This window comes from Castor canadensis, chromosome 1 (genome assembly GCF_047511655.1).
Source record: "Castor canadensis chromosome 1, mCasCan1.hap1v2, whole genome shotgun sequence".
Lineage (NCBI taxonomy): Eukaryota > Metazoa > Chordata > Mammalia > Rodentia > Castoridae > Castor > Castor canadensis.
In genome coordinates, this window is record NC_133386.1 from 187,610,101 (window position 1) to 187,624,153 (window position 14,053).

A 14,053-nucleotide genomic window follows, 5' to 3' on the forward strand; every position below is an offset into this window, starting at 1 on the left:
TATGCCTGTGCTTTAGAAATTCAACCTCAATAGTCAGCCGATGATACCTAGGACTTTTTTTTACTTTATCTGATCTGTCTGAGAAACATCTTTTCTGTCTAAACTGTCCATTCAAGCTGTGATTAGATTGCTACTTGAACCTATTAATGGAGCAGATTGCTTTGAACTATAGTTAGTTATCAATGACTCCATACAAAATGGTCTAGAATTATGGGAGCATTGTTTATTCCTTTGGATTATGTTTTTGTTCGTCAAACCAGTTACTTGGAACTTAGAATTAGTCATAATTGTAACTATGGTAGCCTAAACAACTTAACTTCAGTGGAAATTATAGAAAAACATATATAGCATTTTGAGGTGAAGATTATATAACTATATGATTATGTGCAATTCAATCTTTATCAATTAGCATTAACATCTGTATAAATACATTTGTGCATAAATATATTTATATGAAAATTATGTAAATGAAATAGCTGAAAAACTTTTTTGCATTTAAAACAACATAGGAGAGTACTGCCTCTGACCTTTATTTTGAAACTTTCAAGATAATAATTTCAGTAATAAATTAAACAAGTGTTTTCATCATATCCCCCTGTACTGACATAAAGATTATTACCTCCAAATTTCCAGTATTAATTTTAGTGTGAAAAACATGCATTATTGATAGACTGATTTTTTCCAAGAAATTTTTGCACTGCATCTTTTACATCTTTGTTCCTCAAGCTGTATATGATGGGATTCAACATGGGAATCACAATAGCATAAAATATTGACACTATCATGTCATAATCCAAAGCATAGCTGGAACTTGGTCTCACATACATGAACACAAGTGTACCATGAAAAACAGTCCAGTTAAGTGACAACCACAAGTAGAAAAAACTTTTCATTTCCCTTCCACAGAACCTGTCCTCAGAATAGCAGGCAGAATGAAACCATAGATCAGGATAATTAATATAGTTGATATTTCAATACACCCAGCAAAGTAGAAGAGTAGAAGCTGGTTCATATGGGTGTCAGAACAAGAAATTTCAAGAAGAGGAAGGATATCACAGAACATCTGTATAATTTCATTGTACCCACAGAAGGATAGGTTGAAAGAGGCTATGGTGTGTATAATAGCATGCACAATTCCACCAACATAACAAGCCACGATCAGTGACACATAGACTCTGGGTGACATGCTCACAGAATAGAGAAGGGGGTTTTAAATAGCTACATAGTGGTCATAAGCCATTGCAGCCAAAAGAAAGCATTCCGTGGTTCCAAAAGTTACAGCAAAAAACATCTGTACAGCACATCCAGAGAATGAAATAATCTTCTTTGACATTAAATCTACCAACATATTTGTTGTGATTACAGAGGAATAGCAGGCATCTATGGAGGACAACACACTCAGGAAATAGTACATGGGATTGTGGAGTTGGGAATCCCAAATGACCAGAACAATCAGTCCTAAATTTCCCATGAGAGTGAAAAGGTAAACTGCTAGAAACAGGAGGAAGAAGATGATTTGCAACTCAGTGGTCTGTGAATACCTTCATCACAAATAGAATGACTTCAGTGACATTCCTCATGCTGAAACCTCACAGAACACACTTAAAAAATCACTGTAGAATATCAGCTCATATTACTAAGAAGGAATGAATAATATCACTGCGAGTCTAAGGACATATCTTATGCTTGTATGTGCCGCGTTTTGGGGGAAGTGACTAATTTCCCTTCAGCAGACTAGAAAACAGTGACATGATTGTGCTTTGAGCATCCATGCCACTGGCAGATGAGTGAGGCCGAACATATGGGTGTTCAACCCTGGCTGAACTCATGCAGCCTTTTAAACTATCAGGTCAAGTGGTTGATGGGCCCCTGAATTCTGTCAACTGTTTTATATTAAGCATATTATAACATAAAAATGAGATAAGATAATAGCTTATCTGAATGGATAAGCTATTACATCAGGGAATAGAAGCAGAATTTTAGATAATTCAGTAATTTTGTACAATGAATTCCAATAATCTTTTCACCTGTAAAATCAGTGTGGGTTTGGAGTAAATACTGAAGAACAAATTATGGTAAAAATAAATCTCTGATAACTTTAATTATAGGTTTGCTAAATTGTGTGGTTTTACTTAGTATTCTATCTAGATTAAATTTCATGAAACATACTTTAGAGAATATAGAGTTCTGATTTTTATGTATTGTTTTGAAAGACTAAACATGAAAATTATATCAATTCTTTTTTCCACATTACAGTGGGCTTACTTTTACCTTAGACAAATGAGGCATTTCAACTAAATTTTTCTTGAAATAGGCCTTTCAACAACAGTGTGAAATAAGATATATTGTGAATATGACTAAAACAATAATAGCAAATCATGGAAGGATTTGGAGCTATTTCCAAAAAACACATTAATTCATGACTACTGAATAATATAGGTTTTACTGTTAAGATAGTTCTCCTTGAAGTTTAAGAAATTTCCCACAATATCTTTTTAATTCACAAAATTTAAAAAGCACATGCAGGTTTGGGAACACTTCAAATTTTATTAGTTTAGGTTGTTTATATCCATTTTTCTCAACTGTTGATAAATCCCAAAGGAGATGTCCCAAAGGGAATATGCCCCAATTATTTTCTATGCATAATCACAGTGTAGTGGTTTGCTTCATAATAAAACAAGTAAATGGTCCTAGAGTAAAATCCTGCCTGCTGCTGTTAATTGAGTAAATAGTGCTCTTTGATGTCTGTTTTAAATGCTTTATATTTGCATTTTCATGATGATTAGTGATTTTGAACATTTCTCCTGGGAATTTTAGTTTCTGGTCTTATGTTTAAATCTTCTTCCATGTTGAGTTCATTTTTCCACATGTGGTAGATAAGAGTCTAATTTCATTATTTTCTATTTGAGTATTCAGTTTTCTCAATACAATTTTTGGCGTGATCATCCAACTTTCTGCATTCTTGGCACCTAATTGAAATCAGTTAACCAGATCTATAAGATTATTTCCAGGCTCTCTATTGTGTTCCATTGGTCTATTTATCTGTCTTTATGCCAGCATAGCTGTTCTTAGCTACTGTAGTTTTGTTATGTACTTAAAATCAGAAAGTGTGATGCTTCTAGCTTTGATCTTTTCCAAGATATTTCTGGCTCTTGCGGGTTCTTGTGATTGTACAAGAAGATTTTTCCTGTTGATTTTCTATTTTTGTAAGATATACCATTAGAATTTTTGAATGATTGCATTGAATCTAAAGATTACAATGGGTAATAAGGACTATTAAAAATGCAAACCAAAACCACAATGTAAAATCATACTATACTTATTAGCATAGTCACTATCAAAAAATTTAAAAAAACATGTTGATGGGAGTGTGAAGAAATTGGACCCCTTTTACACTGCTGGTGGGAATATAAAACAGCACAATCACTATGTAAAACAGCATACAAGTTCTCTGAACATTAAAAACTACACATACCACACCATCTAGCAACCTGACATCTAAGTACTTACACAAATAATTGAAATGATGATTTAAAAGGGTTATTTGCACTCCTATGTTCATTGTAGCAGCATCTACAAAATCCAAAATATAGAAATAAACCTAATATTCATTAATGAATGAATGGGAAAAGATTCTGTGGCATTTACATACAATGGAATCTTATTTAGATTTTCATCTAAATGAAACAAAATAGTAGCACCTCACACACTTTATACAAAGTGAAATAAACCAGACTCACATAAACAAACACTGCCTGATTCTACTTCTAAACTTATCTAAAATAATCAAATACTTAAACAGAAAATAGAATGGTAGTCATCAGGGATTAGGAAGAAGGTGAAAGAGTACTTGGTATTCAATGATTATAAAATTTTAGCTATGCAAGACAGCTGCTGGTGGAGTGGCTCAAGTGGTGGAGCACCTGCATAGCAAGTTTGAGACCCTGAGTTCAAATCCCAGTACCACCAAAAAAATAGCTATGCAAAACAAATTATTCCTAAAAATCTGAAGTACAACATTGTGCTATGGATAAAAAATACTGTATTACAAACATAAAATTTGTTGACAAGTTTCTGGTTCCAAGTCACCAGAGTAGGGTCAGAAATTTCTTGATCTTATCAGAGAAAAATTCACAGAAAGACAGAAAGGAGACATAGCAGGTACAGGTTTATTGATGCACAGCAAAATGAACATAAAATGAAAGTACACTCTCATTAGGGAGGGGGAGTGCACAGGCTTCAGAATGAGTGACTGCACTGAGGTATCAAGACTTCCAGCTTTAATTGGGGTCTGTAAGCATGGAGGTGGTTATTACTGGGAAAATGGGTTATATGTCATTAACTCCTGGAGACTGGGTTATGCATCATTAACTCCTCTCATATGTCAGGGAGGAGGGATTTTGGTCTTTTGTGTTCAGACTGGAGCTTTTTACTTCCTGTCGGCTGCTGGGGCTACATAACAACGTGATCCTGCTGCATGTTCCAAATCATTCCATTAATGACGTTGAGCCATGATTTGATTGTTTTCAACTTCCAAGCCATCATTTTTGGCAATCAAATTTCCTAATTCACTGCATAACCTCCTTTTCCTTTTCAGTCCTCCTCAACGAGTATGGACACTTATATTCATATAGTGGAAAAGGGCTATAAATCTCTTTTTTCAGAACTAATTTCTAGTGAACATGAGTGCTGGCATTACCTGTCAATCTATCTTTTCTCCTCCCTATCTATTAGGGCTCATTGATGAGACTCAGATTGTGGTATGTAATGATGTGACAGCCTGAACTAAAGGTCCCAGTTGTTGATGGTGCTCATCTTATGATATTGGCTGAAGACCTTGGTGAAACCTTTGAAACTCACCAGTTGGGTTTGTTTTGGGTTGCCACTGAGATCATTACCCACTGCAAGAAGAGCTACTGACTGTGGCTGTCAGTAGCAGTAATTTCAGGGTGCAGATTCTGTGTTTACATAACAATTTGATGATAAGTCATATCCATTTAACAAAACAATTGCAATGGCTTCCCATTTGGTGCTATGACTTTCCCTACCATAGGCTTTTAATCCTAGCTTACAGTAACAAATATAGATCACTTCCTAAAGGGTGGGCCTAAGAACCAAGTAGAATGTTATTTGCTGTCATAGGATTTGTGCCACTATTACACCAGTTAGCAAGTTCTGCAGGACAATGCTGGCAGAGCAACACATGGGACCCATTGTCAGACAGGACTGTTGGTAACAATTCCTCTAGCAGACCATATGATAATTTCCAGTAGTGCAAATGCTGTCCAGGAGGGAGGAAGCTTCCTGGTCTTCCCAGTTTATTTCTCCATGTCCTATAACCAGCGTGTGTGGTGTCTTCAGCAATAGCAAATTATCATCCAATTCTGGTGTGCAACCAGAATTCTGGTGTGTATGCCTGGGCTGGGTTGCTGTGTGGACCTCCCTGAAAACAACTCATAGGAAATTAGCCCACCCTTGGTACTGGGGTTTTTATTTAACAACCTTATGGCTTCTGAAAGCACTCTTTTTCTTCCATGAAGTGTGCCTTTATTTAAGCTCATTACCTTTGGTTTTAAGTAAATATGCAACACCCATGATGAACATGAATTCTTTTATATCCCTGGCCGTCTCTACTACTTGATATTAACTTGCTTGCATGGGGGAGGCACTCTCAGTAATTCCCATTTTGCCCAGCTATGTGTGTTGCTGCCTTCACCTTCTGTACCCTCAGGTTGAATTCACCGATTATGTTGATTGTAATCAGTAGGGTGTACCCAGAACCACATCTACTCCTGGTATATTATCATGAGGGGAGACATACAAACCATGTATTCCCAGGAAAGATAGTTGTTTATTCCCAGGGATATTTCTGATATTTTTTACCTGAACTTCCCTATCATTGCATTCATGCACAGTTCTCCATTGTCTTATATGTTTGGGAGATTACTATAAATTAGGGTGCACTCTGTCCCAAGGTCCACCAGAGCCTAGGTGGTATATACATTTGTAGAGAACCAATATATTCACAGCTTAATGTGGGGCTTCTGGTCCCACATGTATGATCCTCATGTGCAGGCAACCTTGACCACCTGAGAGTTTCAGCCATCAATTACCCAATAAGGTCCTCTGCTTTTTTTTTTTTTTTATGAGTTGCTTTGTACATGGGAAGTGCATTTCTTTATCTCCCCATTGCATTGGAAAGCTGCTTCTATGTATTCAAAGTTTTCCATAAACTTACCAAGATGATACTGGATTTTAATTTTGTATGTGTGTGACCCTGGGGTCTGAACTCAGGGCCTCACACTTGCTAGGCAGGTGCTCTTACCACCTGAGCTACTCTACCAGTCCAGCCTTAGGTTTTCTCTTAACTGCATCCCATCACAAATCTTATGATCTACCTCATTAACTCCCATTTTTGTTCTTATTTGTTCATTAGAATTTGGAATAATTTTCTTGTGTATCTTTCTATCATCTATCTATCTATCTATCTATCTATTTATTTGTTTATTCATTTTAGTACCAGAGTTTGAGTTTAGGGCTTTGTACTTGCTAGGCAAACACTCTACCATTTGAACCATGCCTCCAGCCCATCTTGCTTTAAATTTTATCTATTTTCCTTTTCAATAGGACACCTTTGCCCTAAGCCAGTGTTGGATCAAGATCCTTCTACCTCTCCCTCCCATGTAACTGGTATCACAGGCATTCACCAACATGCTTAATCACAAATTCCTTTCTATCCACAAAGTTTTCTCTTACTTACAACTTTATTTGTATCTCCTCTTTTCCTTTTTAGTTGCCCCTTTCTACCTTGTTTATTGACCCAAAATATATTCATGACAGAATGGAGCAAATTACAATCACCTCTCCACAAATAGTTGCAGATCTTGTGCATACTATATTACTGCTTGGATTATTTTAAAAAAAAAAAAAAACCTCTCTTTACACATTTTCGCTCTGGGCTCACATGAGTCTAAGAGTTACAGAATGTTGCATTCCAACTAGGGTTGGCTAAGAAAACAAAACAACCAAATGACCTTGAATAGCAAACTGCTTTAACACAAGCAAGAAAAAGGCAGAACCATGAGAAAATGAATAAAGAGCCAACCCAATAGTTGCAGCTTATAGGGTATAAAATTTAGGGATACAAAAGACAAATTAGTGGATAATTATTTGGTCATTCCAGACACTAAAGAAAAGGACTAGTGTTCTATTCTTGAGGCATTCCTTCCATTGCTATAACAGTGCAGGTTTTAGAAGTTAAAGGTCCATCATGAGAGAGTAAATCTAAAAAGGCAGTCTCTTAAATTGATAGGGAACCAAGTAGGCTTATTGATTAACACATTCAAAGTCACTCAAAGCCCTCCATTCTGATGTAGATTGTCCTGTAGTAGGCAACAAAGGGCACTTGGAAATTTCCATTAGACATGGGCAATAGTTGCATTTTGAGGCATGATCCTAGCTCCATTCAAAGCTAGGGCATTCCCATTTCCAAGATCCCTTTGTTTTCATATGTGACAAGCCATCTTTGGTGGCTGGCTTTCTTAAGGATATTTCTTACTCAAATACCCAGAATGTTTGCAGTTAAAGCAAACCTCTTTCCTTTAGATTTTCAGAGAAGTACTTCCTGAGTAATTTAAAACTATCATGGCTCCTCAGAGGGGTCCAAAAACTTGACTCACAGTTTTTTAACCTCTGATTTTGTCTCATCTTATGCTCTGTTTCTTTCTTCCTTGCCTGATCACTTTTGTCAAAGATTAAGATGTCTGTATCTAGTAAATGAAACTAAGGGTTTTGAAGAATCAATTCTAAATTTTGAAGTTTCTTCCCAAGTTTTGATCCAAGTACACATTAAAATGTGTCATCAGAATAATGAGACATTCTGGGATTAGTGAAGAGAGAATTAGTACATCTTCTAACTACTGCTGCAGCCACCTCATGTAGAGATTGAAGTAAAATGTGGGAGGGCAGTATGGACACAGTGGAATAAATGGGCTTTCAGAGAGGCAGCAGAACTGCTTCAAATGATTGTACATATAGTCGGAGGGGCTTAAGGCTTAAGAGTCAACATGAGTTCTAAGAATTACATTTTCTTTTTCCTAGTACTGGGATCTCAACTCAGAATCTCACACTTGCTTCACAGGTGCTCTGGCACTTGAGCCACTCCACCAGCCCAGAATTACATTTTCCTATGGAGAATTGATAGCATAAATTTGGCTTGTTATTTTGGGCAGTAAATACCTCACATATGGCACCTTAAACTTTTTCTCCTGCCTCCGGAAAAGAGATGTAGTTGGAGGATTATATCACAATTTAAACTCTCATTTTCAGGCCATATTTCTCCATCCTCAGGTTTATATTATTTATATTGAAGCCAAGTTACATTTCAGGAGTAAATTAGAGCTTTCCCATTGAGCAAATCTATAGATAGTTACTTCTGATGTTTGAAAGTACATTCTAGAAGGGAGTCAGTCTAGATTGAGTGAGAATAATTCAAAATGACAAAAAAGAAGGTTTAAAATGAGGTAAAGGGAGCCAATTTCTTCACGAGGAATCGTAGAAGCTTTAGAAGAAACCCAGAATTTCATAGTTTTGGCTTAATCTATTGCTAAGGAGAGATTGCTCCTTCTATGAATATACACTGCAGATCTGAACATTCTGAGGTCCACGTTCTGGCCTGATGTTTGTTGCCCCAAGTCTCAGAACTCTCTTGAACCTTTCAAAGTCTATGATCTTTGGGTTCTCTGAGTGAGGTCCCAAAGAGTTTGCATCCTGTCTTACCCTAAGATCGTTTTTACCTATTTGGAGGCTCGTTTCTGTCAAATGAAAATCTGTTAGTGTCATAGAGAAGGAATTCAAACCTTGAGAATTCAGATTCTGGTGTATCGTATCAGTGGATCTGTACCTCTAGCAGTTTATAGTCAGTTCATGTCAAGTTAATTAGGGTAGTTCCACATTTTCATGTACGATGGCAAAGGATCAGGTGACATTGAAGTCAAGCCCATGAGAGGAAATCATTGCTCTCTTGATCCTGTAATTCTAAATAAACTGTTTAAAACAAAATTCTCAAATGTCCAGTTAGGTATTGTGCTGCAGGGAAATGATTGAATTCTGTATAGCAGAAATTATTAGCATGGAAACTAAGAAGCACAATACATATGAGACATGCTGGTTAATAGAAGATAAGCTGAACTGAGACTGCCAAGAGAAGATTAAAGGATATAGGAAGTAGCTAAGATTAAAACAGGCAAAAATCCTAGGAGCACAAACCTCAAGTGTCAGGTATGAGTGGTGTTATTGGTGTCCCTAGAGCAATGCATGAAGTTTGATTGTGGTGGGTGGGAAAAACTAATGCCACTCTCGCTGTGTGCACCACTCAACCTGCCATGGTAATCTTTATGTGGCAATCTTCCTAGTAAAATTTATGTGCTCAAATCATGCCTGTAGGGAGTGGCAGTTTGGTTTCCCTCTCAAGAAAATAGACAAGCATCAAGTGAACAAGAGTTAGTGAAGCAAGATTTATGAAATTGAAGGAGAATAAAGTCATCTGCCCCTGCACTGAAGTGTCCTCATTACTCCTGACTTGGCTTACCAAGAGATGTTACCAGACACACGTCACTGGGATGGACCAGAAGTTTCTGGGTCTCTTTGGAGAAAGAACTGAAGGATAGACACAGAGGACACATTAGCATGAGCAGCTTTATTTATGCAGAGCAAAACAAAGCAAAGTTGAATTATACTCTTGAGGGTCGAGAGTAGATAGGCTCCAAAATGAGAAACTGTGCTAAGGATCCCAAGATCTAAAGTTTTGATAAGGGTCTGTGACTGTGGGAGTGGAAATTCTTGGGAAACTGGATTATGCATCATTTACTTCTGGAGACTGGGTTATATATCTCCCACGTGATAGTTGGTAGAGGTTTTGAATTTGCATTTTCAGCCTGGGTCTTTTCGCTTCCTGCAGGTTGTGGGGGACTGTGAGTCAGCAAGATCCTGCTTTAATGCACAAGTAATTTCCTTAAGATGAACAGGCTAGTCTGTGGTGTTTGATTTTCTTTAAAATCATTGTTCCTAGCATCAGGTTTCCTAAATGTCTGCCTAACCCCTGTAGCAATGTTAAGTTTTCTTGTCATTGCATTTAAAATCAAAATAAAATATCAAAACTATGCCTTAGGAAAAAAATGTGTGATTTAATACTATATAAGAACTCTTAAAATATGAGACAAAATCTTATATCATAGGGTGGACATGGTGGTGTATACCCATAATCGCAGCTATTTCAAAAGTGGAGGCAGTGGCCCCAGTGGGCAAATTTAGTGACACCTTATCTCAAGAACAATATGGTAACAAAACGGCAAGAAGGAGGCTAATAGCATTGACTCATCCCTAGTATCTCTTGTGAAAGGACAGGGAACAGTTGGACAGCAGCTAATCTTTTAGGAGGGTGATGGTAGGCCATATTCATGTTTCAGTAGTGAATAGCCAGAACTATGTTTTAAAAAGGTAGGCAGACAGCATTGGCAGGATGAGTAGAAGAATCTTTCAGGCTGATGGAAAGACCAGCCAGACAAAGCACACACATCTGCAAAGACCAGGGACTGAGGCAAAAGAATGAAAAAGGCTGATTTACTCTCTATACAAGAATGAGTACAGAAATATTAAACCAGCTGAAACCACAATATGAAAGAGACTAAGGTAGAATAAAAAACTTAGAGGAGATAAACCAGTTGGGGCTATAATACACATATACATGGAAATATCATAAGGAAACTCACTGTATAGCTACCTTTATCTTAAACAAACAAAAATGTCATTTTTTTCTTTTATCTTCTCTTTTTTCTTCTACAATATTGGAGAAGAGGAGGGGAGAACAGGTCCTGAGGTGGGTGGGGGTGGTACCAGTAGGAGGGGAGATGTAGCAGGGAAGGGGAGTAGGAGGGTGAATGCCACACTAAAATGTGTACATATGTGTGAAAATGCAAAAATGAAACCTGTTGAAACTGTTCAAGGAATCACAGGAGAGGGGGATAAAGAGAGTGATGGGGGGGTGAATTCAAGTATGATATATTTGATACATTATAAAAACCTTTGTAAATGACACAATGTACCCTCACTCACCACAATAATAAAGGAAAAAAGCAAAAAGAGCAAGGCATTAGAAAATATTCATTGGGATTTCTACTGTTTGATTGTGAGCAGAAACTCTTATTTAGAAAGAATAAAGAATCTAGAAACCATTGGAGATTGGATAAAAAAGGGAGAAAACTTCAGGAAGTGTTCTGGGCAGAAGTGACACAGCAGAGGGTGAGAATGGAGATGAAACAAACAATAAGAGTCTCAGACAACAGGTAACCTTGGACTCTACCTAGCAGAGTTGCAGTCTAGCTAGGCAGGGGTCCTGGAGACCACACTGTATAGGCAGGAGGGAGGTCTTTCTTCTTTACAGCATTCAGTCACATCACAAATTCAAGCAAGTTGCTCTTGAACTCATGAAGGGGAACAGAATCCATTCTGCATCTATGCAGAGCTTGGGAAGGGGGAATCAGGAGGACAGAGCCCGTGGAGTCTTCCACTGCAGACTTCACCCCTACTGCAGAGAGCACCCCTCCTGCAGAGTGCACCCCTCATGCAGAGTGTACCCCTCCTGCAGAGAGCACCTTTCCTGCAGAGTGCACTCCTACTGCAGAGTGCACTCCTACTGCATCCCTACCACAGCTCCAGGCACTTAAAGACTCCAGAGATTAGAATCTGCTGATCCAAAACCTTACAGTAGCTTGTATCCAGTCCTGAGGAGTAGCACCCACTGGCCTGTCCCCGAGAACATGCCCTCTGCTTGCTAGATGATGGACACAAAGGAAAACACTAGGAAATAGGCAATGGCTGGTGAATCTGCCCAAGAAAGTAGAGCTATTCGGCATTTTCCCCTGGGCCCATGCCATTGGCATACTTACAGGACTGGAAACCAGTTCTTTTTTTCACTATTTCAGAAAATAAAAGCTTTTTATTTTATTTCATCACTTTTTAATATTTGTTTTCCTCTTTCACAGATCACTTTTCTTTTTTTTTATTTTTATGTTTTTTTATTCATTTATTCATATATGCATACATTGTTTGGGTCATTTCTCCCCTCACCTTCCGCCTCTTCCCTCCCCTCAACTCCCTCTCCACTGCCAAGCAAAATCTGTTCTGCCCTTATCTCTAATTTTCTTGAAGAGAAAACATAAGCATTAGTAAGAAAGACAAAGCATTTTTGCAAGTTGAGATTTGAGATAAGGATAGCTATACAGAGAGATTCCTAGCATTGCTTTCATGTACAAATGTGTTACAACCCAAGTTGATTCATCTCTAACTGATCTTTACACTAGTTCCTGATCCCCTTCTCATGTTGACCTCTGTTGCTTTAAGGTTTCTGTATTAGCTCCTCTGCAGTGGGGACATGAAATACTTTCATATTTTGTGTTTCTTAGCTATCCCCCTACACCTGTGTGTGCTCTCCCCTTATCATGTGACCCAAGTCCAACCATAATTCTGTATTTGCCATAGACCTAAAATCCTCATATGAGGGAGAACATATGATTTTTGGTCTTCTCAGCCTAGCAAACCTAGCTCAGAGTGATGTTCTTCAGTTCTGTCCTTCTACTTGTCATTGAAAAGATTTCATTCTTCTTCATGGCTGAGAAAATTCCATCGTATATAAATACCACATTATCTTAATCCATTCTTCAGTAGGGGGGCATCTTGGCTGTTTCCATACTTGGCTATTGTGAATAACACTGCAATAAACATGGGTTTGCAGGTGCCTCTGGAGTAACCTGTGTCGCATTCCTTTGGGTATATCCCCAGGAGTGGTATTGCTGGTTCATATGGCAGACCTAGGTTTAGATTTTTAAGAAGTCTCCAAATTTTTTTTTCAGACTGGTTGCACTAGTTTGCATTCCCACCAGCAGTGTACAAGGGTTGCTTTTTCCCCACATTCGTGTGCTAACACCTGCTGTTAATGGTGTTTTTGATGATGGCTATTCTAACAGGGGTGAGGTGGAATCTTAATGTGGTTTAGATTTGTCATAGGGATTTTCATGGGAATTGCATTAAACACGTAGATTGCTTTAGGTAGTGTAGCCATTTTTACTATGTTCATTCTACCAATCCATGAGTATGGGAGATCTCTCCACCTTCTGTAGTCTTCCTTGATCTCTTTCTTCAGGAGTTTATAATTCTCCTTGTAGAGATCATTCACATCCTTTGTCAAGTTTACTCCCACTACTACTGTGTTAGAGTTTATAGATGTTTTTAGGTCCTTCAGAGTATGTTTGATGAAATTGGGTACATTGACACTGGGTGCATATAAGTTGATAATTGTTATTTCCTTTTGGTATATTTCCCCTTTTATTAGTATGGAATTTCCTTCTTCATCTCCTTTGATCAAGGTAGGTTTGAAGTCTACTTTGTCTGAGATAAGTATTGCTACTCCTGCCTGTTTTCAGGGTCCATTGGCTTGGTAAATCTTCTCCCAGCCTTTCACCCTAAGCCAGTACTTGTTTCTGTCAAAGAGATGAGTCTCCTGTAAGCAACAGATTGTTGGATCTTCCCTTTGAATCCAGTTTGCCAAATGGTGTCTTTTGATGGTGGAATTAAGTCTGTTAACATTTGGTGTTAGTATTGATAGGTATGTGGTGATTCCTGTCATTTAGTTGTCTTTGTTGTTTAAGGCTTTGATTGTGTGCAGTTAAATCAATGTTACTCTCTACTTTCTTGCCTTTTCTTCTCCTGTCATTTTTTGCTCTCTGTTCTTTCATGGTTTTGTATGCTTTCATTTTCTGTGTGCAGGATTCCTTGAAGAATCTTTTGTAGTGCTGTGCTAGTGGTTCTATATTGTTTTACTTTCTGCCTATCATGGAAGACTTTTATTGCTCCATCTATTTGAATGATAGTTTTGCTGGGTAGAGTATCCTAGTGTTGAAGTTATTTTCACTCAGAGCCCAGAAGACCTCACCCCAAGCTCTTACTTTTAAGGTTTCTGTTCAGAAGACTGCTGTGATTTTGATAGGTTTACCGTTGT

The 14,053-nt window shown here is 37.8% G+C and overlaps 1 pseudogene; it reads right to left on the minus strand.

The window, feature by feature from the left end:
- Positions 1-641: 641 nt before the first annotated feature.
- LOC141414863 (olfactory receptor 5T2-like) lies at positions 642-1,580 on the minus strand (annotated as a pseudogene).
- Positions 1,581-14,053: the final 12,473 nt, after the last annotated feature.